A 7,738-nucleotide genomic window follows, 5' to 3' on the forward strand; every position below is an offset into this window, starting at 1 on the left:
ATTTGTCCATTTCATCTAGCTTATTTAGTTTGTTGTCATGCATTGCTTTTAATATCCCATCTTAATTCTTTTTATTTTAATTGGATCATTTGTAATGTTGCCTCTGCCATTTTCTGTTTCTGCTATTTGTATCTCTTTTTTCCTTTGTCAGGCCAGCTAAAGGTATAACAATTTTAATGATTTGTTTCAAATTACCAACTTCTGGTGCTGTTGATTATTTATTGTTTTTGTTTTCAACTTTATTTCTGCTCTGATTGTTATTTCTTTTATCCTGTAAGGATAAGGCTTAGTTCATTCTTCTCTTCCTAATTCCACGAGGTGGTGAGCTAGGTTGTTAATTTGAGATCTTTATTTTTTTATGTAGGCACTTACTGTTTTAAGTCTCCTTCTGAGTAGCGCATTCCCAATATCCTGTAAATTTCAGAAAGTTATGCTTTACTTCACTCTTGAAACATTTGTGGTTTCTCTTTTGATTTTCTTGACTCATTGGTTGATACTAGTATGTGGTTTAGTTTCCATATGTTTGTGTATTTCTCAACTCCCACCCCTACCCCCGCCCTGTACTAGATGTCTATGTTGTGGTCAGAGAACATATTTTGTACGATTTCTGTCTTCTGAAATGTATCAAGTCTTCTTTGTGACTCCAAATGTGGTCTATGCTGGAGAATAATCCACGCACACTGGAGTAGAATGGTACTATGCAGCTTTGGGGTAGATGGTTCTATAAGTCTCTAAAGTCTAGTTGATTTATAGTGCCATTCAGGACCCCTGTTTCCTTCATATCTTCTTTTTGGATGTTCTGTACAGCCTTTTAGAACCTGTGTTTTTGTTTCTTTCCGTATCTGTAATTTTTAATAAGCTTACCCTCTAACTCATTTATTCTTTCTTCTGATGAAATTTGTTGATAAGTCTTACTGTTTAATTTCTTGGTTCAGTTGCACTGTCTCTTTTATATCCTCTTTTCATTCTTGCACTGTATTTCTTACTACTTGTGGGCCATGGTGTTCTACTCCAGAAATAATCTGTCAGTGAACACCTAACAAGTAATGGGACACTACCTGATAGAGCGCCAGGAGATGAGCACCTCATGTTAAAGGGCAGTCAAAATAGGACGGGGAATGCTGCCTCCTCCATGGAGAGTTGATCTCAATGATGTAGGGGGAGCAAAACTTTCAGGACCTTCATTTGCTTTTGGGCCACGACTCAAAATGAGAAGAAACAACTGCAAACGTCCATTGTTCATTGGAACATGGACGGTACCAAGTCTGAATCTAGGAAAATTAGAAGTCAATAAAAATGAAATGGACTACGTAAAGATCACAAACCTAGCCATTACTGAGCTGAAAGAGACTGGTAATGTTTATTTTAAATCAGATAATCTATTATGCCTAAAATGACAAGGTGAAGAGGAATATTCCCTGTCAAAAAGAATGTTTAAAGATCTATCCTGGGGTACAAGGCCATCAGTGATAGAATAAGCATACACTTACAAAGAAGACTAGTTAATACAATTATTATTCAATATTTTAGGTAATAACTACTAAAGGCAGTTATGAAGAAACTGAAGAATTCTACCAACTTCTTGATTTTGAAATTTATCAGCATGCCATCAAGATGGGTTGATAATTCCTAGTGTTTGGAATGTGCAAGTTGGATACAAAGAGGAAGGATCAGTACTTGGAAAATATGACCTGTGAGAGAAATGAAGCTGAAATTTTCCAGATAAAATTTTCAAGACCAAGGATTTCCTCATTGCAAATACCCATTTTTAATAATATAAATGCCAACTATTCACTGGACCTCACCAGATGGAATACACAGGAAGCAAATAATTGTATCTGTGAGAAGAGATGATGGAGAAACTTAGTATCGTGAACCGGAACAAGACCAGAGGCTAACTATGGAATAGACTATGAATTATTCCATGAAAGTTCAGGTTGAAGCTGAAGAAAGTTAAAACAAGTCCATGAAGTCCAAAATATGAACTTGAGTATAGCCTACCTGAATTTAGAGACCATTTCAAGGGCAGATTTGACACATCAGACATGAATGAATGATGAGTTGGGGATGACATCAAGAACATAATGAATGGAGAAAGCAAACGATAAGTAAAAGACAAGAAAGAAAGTAAAGATCAAAGTGGGTGTCAGAAGAGTCTCTAAAACTTGTTCTTCAATATAGAGTAGCAGGAGAAAATGAAAGAAATGATGAAGTAAAAGAGCCGAGGAGAAAATTACAAAGGTCAGCTTGAGAGGACAAAGTAGAATACTATAATGAAATATGCAAAGACCTGGAATTAGAAAACCCAAAGAGAAAAACATGCTTAATATATCTCAAAGTGAAAGAATAGAAGAAGAAAAAATCAAGCCTTTACTTGTAATCGTGAAGGATTCTATGGCAAAATATTAAATGATGCAGGAAGCATCCAAAGACAGTGGAAGTAATACGCAGAGTCACTGTACCAAAAGGAATTGGTAAATAGCCAATCATTTCAACAGGTAACATATGATCAAGAACTGATGGTATTGAAGGAAGAAATCTGCATTAAAGGCATTAGGGAAGAAACAAGATCCCAGGAGTTGAAATATTTCAACAAACTGATGTAAAGTTGGAAGACACCCACTTGTCTATGCCAACAAATTTGGAAGATGGCTACCTGACCAACAACTAGAAGAGATCTATATTTGTGCCCATTCCAGAGAAAAATGACCCACAGGATGCAGAAATTATTGAACAATATGATCAATATCATTTGCAAGTAATATTTTGCTGAAGAAAATTCAGAGATGATTGTAGCTGTCCACCCACAGGGAGAGGCCAGAAATTCAAGTCAGATTTAGAAGAGGTTATGGCATGAGGGATAGCATTACTGGCATAAGATGTAACTTGGCTTATACTAGATCGATGTTTACTTGTGGTTTATTAACTATGCAAAAGTATTTGACTGTGTGGACCATCCCAGACTATGGGTATGGATAACATTGAGAAGAATGGGAATGCTAGCATACCTAATTGTACTCACATGGAGCCTGTGCAGACACTAGGAGGCAGCCGTTTGAACAGAACAAGTGGGATACTGCATGATTCAAAACCAAGAAAGGTGTGCATCAGGTTTCATCCTTGCACCATACTTATTCACTATGCATCTAGAGCAAATCTTCTGAGGTGCTGGATTCTATGAAGAAGGACGTGGCATTAGGATTGCAGGAAGGCTCATTTGCAACTTGTGATCTGCCGATGACACAACCTGGCTTGCTGAAAATGAAGAGAACTTGAAGCACATGCTGATGAAGATCAAGGACTGCAGCCTTCAGTGTGTGTGAAGAAGACCCAAATCCTCACAATGGGACCAACAGGCAACACCATGATAAAGGGAGAAAAGACTGAAGTTGTTAAGAATCTCATTTCACTTGGATCCACAATCAGAACCCATGGAAGCAGCCCTCAGGAAACCAATGTATTACATGGCAGGTCTGCTGCATAAGACCTCGTGAAAATGTTAAAGGTCAAAGACATAATGTTGAAGACTGTAGTGGAGCTCAAATGCTGAGCAGATGGCTATGCATGGCAGTGACAGCCCCCAATCCATTTGTAGAATCCTCATATAGATTAAGCTTTCATGGAATTCTTCTGATCATTAACCAAGGATGGAGATCATCTCTCCCTCAGGGCAAGTGCCTTGGAAAGTAGATCACCTCCATCCACCTCCAGCCAGTCCAGTGAGGGGTCAGTCTTTTAGGGGCTTGCCTGAGTGTGGCCTTGATGGAGATCACGGTACTGGGGACAGCACTTTGGGTGACATGCTCAGGAGTCATTCCCTATTGGTCTTGTCCTGACTGTCTTGCCCAGAAGGCTGTGGGACAATCTTCTCAGCTTTTCCATCTAACGTATTGTACAAGTCCCACTCCTGGTCCTGTTCTTACTTCCGTAATCCCATCTCTAGCTGTGATGTATTGATCTGTCATCAGTCATGAACTTGTGACAGTTGCCTTTGTCCCCATGTCTTATTTAACTCGCTTCCTGGCTGTGAATACTCAGAAGATATTTGACCTTCATGCTAATGGCTTCCCTCGTCCACATGACATGTCTGTGTCTTATCTGTGCCTTTGTGTTGTCCATGTCCCTTTTAACACATAATAGATATTCCCCTGAAATTATATTTGAGATTGGAGTCATCCTAAAAAAGAACTAAGGCATGCCTGAGCCAAGTCATGGTATTTCCAATGGCCTTATATGCATGCGAAAACTGGGCAGTGAATAAAGAGACGGGAGAAGAATTGATGCATTTGAATTACGGTGTTGGGAAAGAATATTGAAGATACCATGGACTTCCAGAAGAATTAACAGGACTGTGTTGGAAGGACAGCCAGAATGTTCCATGTAATAGAGGATGGGAAGTCTTCATCTTAGAACTTTGGACATGTCGTCAGGAGTGACCAGGACCCGGATGAGGGCATCATGCTCGGTAAAGTGATGGCCAGAGGAAAAGAGGAAATCTCTCGAGGAGATTGCTAGACACTGGGAATACAAGAGCGGGTTCCAACATAGCAGTGCTTGTGAGGATGGCTCAGGGCGGCCGAGCACTGTTTCTTGTTCCATTGCACACACAATCGATGTTAGGCAGAACTGACCTGGAGGCCCCGAACAACAACAGATGCACCTTCACTCCCTTGTCCTGTTCCTTGGACGTGACCACTGATCCTGTCGTTCTTTGCATGCACTGTAAGTGAAGGACAACAAGAGTGTGGGAACTTTTGAAGGCGTCAACTTTCTCCTTTTCTTTTCTTCAGTATTGGGGGCCCCCCCTCCCCAACTGTTTTCTGCAAGAATTTCCAAGGTGGGCAGAATTTCAGCATTTGCTTTCTCTTTCTTCTCCCTTACTGTGATCGCTCTTTCCTTTCCTCCGTCTTCACTGGAATTCAAAAGTTCCAGATCTTGATTTTTCCCACCTTAAATTTTTTTTTCATGATTAAGGTTTATTAAGGAATCTAACAGGTGAACGCACTCAGGATTAGAAAACATTGGAGATACAATCATTAGTCCAAAGCAACACCTCTACTCAAGACGACAGCCAAGCATTTATTTCTGATCCTCAGCGGCTGAGCCACGCGGTCCCTTGATCTCTCCCTCTATGGGCCAGGAAGGCCCCACACTTGCGGCACAGTATCAATCTTACACGACTTCTCTGTTCTCTCACATGGTCTCTTCACCCTGGCCTTTGGTCTTGAAGTCATTCCTTTGCTTTGTCCCCTGGCCTCCGTACCACAGCCTCTGGTGACTCTAGTCTCTGCCACTTCAGGCAATGATGTCCAACCTGCTTTTCCTGGTGGCTGTGCGTTGCTGTGATGCTGGAAGTACATCACTGGTATTTCAAATGCCATCAGGGTCACCCAAAGTGAACAGGTTTCAGCAGAGCTTCTAGACCAGTGGTTCTCAACCCCTTTGGGGGTCATGACCCCTTTGGGGATTGAACGACCCTTTCACAGGGATCGCCTAAGACCACTGGAAAATGCATATTTCTGATGGTCTTAAGAACTGACACATCCCTCCTCTATCTATCTCTAGGCTGGTCCGTCCACATGCAGATATGCCCGCTTACAAGAACCTGGTGTAAAGACTGTGACCCATGAGACCCCATGCTTCAAGACAAAATTTCATATATTCATAATTAGAAATAAATATGTCACAATATATAATTGTATATTGTTTTTTGTGATTAACCACTATGCTTTAATTATGTTCAATTTGTAACGATGAAAATACATCCTGCATATCAGATATTTACATGACGATTCATAACAGTAGCAAAGTTACAGTTATGAAGTAGCAATGAAAATAATTTTATGGTTGGGGGTCACCACAACCTGAGGAACTGTATTAAAGGCTTGCGGCATGAGGAAGGTTGAGAACCACTGTTCTAGACTAAGAACAGACTACAAAGGACATCCGAGAATATGCTGTGGTCAGTTTGTCCACCAGGAGGGGTCTCACCACTCAATCTATCCACCATCTTCCCAGAACTGCTCCATAGTGTTTCCATTGCCTGATTTTGGGGGAAGTAGACCACCAGTCCTTTCTTCCGAGGCACCTCTGTTGGGACTGGAACTTCCAATCTTTTGGTTAGCAATCACGTGCATGAGTTGTTTGATACGAGCTATAATATAGATCGGGCTAAATAGAGATACATATACCAGCGTTTGGTGATGCTTAGTGATGGAGGTAGAAAGAATATAAAGTCGGGGTTGGGCAACCGGGGAGAGAGCCCTTCAGTTTCCATGTACATCTATTTCTGCTACCTTGATGGCTACAGGAGGATCACAGTCTTCTACCACTCTCGCTGCCACTCATGTTGAGCTGACAAATCATCTTCTGCAGCCCTGGGAGATTCAGCAGAGCTAGCTAGAGATGTAAAGACTATTGACGCTTCTGCTGTATTCCTCCATTCTCACATTTCGGCCCAAGAGACCTAAGCAGTGCAGTGTTAGAGAACTTGCCAGATTTTTATAACTAACAAGCCAAAAAAAACCAAAAACCCATCAGCGCAGGTATATTAATTCAATGAGAATTTTACATATTTATGTGCTCAATTGCCATCCCTTAGGACTCTCAAGGCTTCTCACTACAGGAAATGGAGTATAGTTTGAAGCCAAGAAGGAAATATTCATATAGATATAGCCCAGGATAGCTTTCTGATCTACTCACCGAGTGTTTTGTTGTATAGAAGAAATAGCAGGCACACAGAAAGGATTATTGTTGACCGCAAAACCCCAAACCAAACCAATTCCCTTGAGTTGATACCATCTTACAGTGACCCTGTAAACGGACCCTGGGGATTTCCAGGGTTGTAACTTTTCATGGGGGCAATTTCCTCTTTCTCCCTCAGAGAGACTGGTAGGTTCGAACCACTGGCCTTGAGGTTAGCGGCTTCCCATGTCACTCAGTATGCCATGGCCTTCTTTTGGCATATTACATAAGTGAAAAATCAAACCCTTTGCTGTCAGATTGACTCTGAGGTCCACAGAGTGGAGCTGTGCCACACAGAGTTTCCGTCACTGTGTCCTCACAGAAGTAGACGGCGCTTCTGCCTTAGGGTGGCTGGGTGGATTCAAAGAATCAACATTTGGGTCAGTAGCTGAGCACAACCCACTCACTCACTCTCACTCACTCACTCACTCACTCACTCACACACTTACTCATGCACTCACTCACTCACTCACTCACTCATTCACCCACTCACTCATTCACCCACTCACTAACTCATACACTCACTCATTCACTCACTCACACACACTCACTCACACACTCACTCACCCACACACTCATTCACTCACTCACACACTAATTCACTCACTCACTCACACACTCACTCACTCACTCACTCACTCATTTACCCACTCACTCATTCACCCACTCACTCATTCACCCACTCACTCATTCACTCACTCACTCATACACTCACTCATTCACTCACTCACTCACACACTCATTCACTAACTCACTCATTCACTCACTCACACACTCATTCACTCACTCACTCACACACTCATTCACTCACTCACACACTCACTCATTCACTCACTCACACACTCACTCATTCACTCACTCACACACTCACTTATTCACTCACTCACTCATTCACTCACCCTCACACTCACTCATTCACTCACTCACTCATTCACTCACTCATTACTCACTCACTCATACACTCACTCATTCACTCACACACCCACTCATTCAC

Source organism: Echinops telfairi, unplaced genomic scaffold (genome assembly GCF_000313985.2).
Source record: "Echinops telfairi isolate 266 unplaced genomic scaffold, ASM31398v2 ScPeMD7_70;HRSCAF=299, whole genome shotgun sequence".
In the NCBI taxonomy this organism is placed as follows: domain Eukaryota; kingdom Metazoa; phylum Chordata; class Mammalia; order Afrosoricida; family Tenrecidae; genus Echinops; species Echinops telfairi.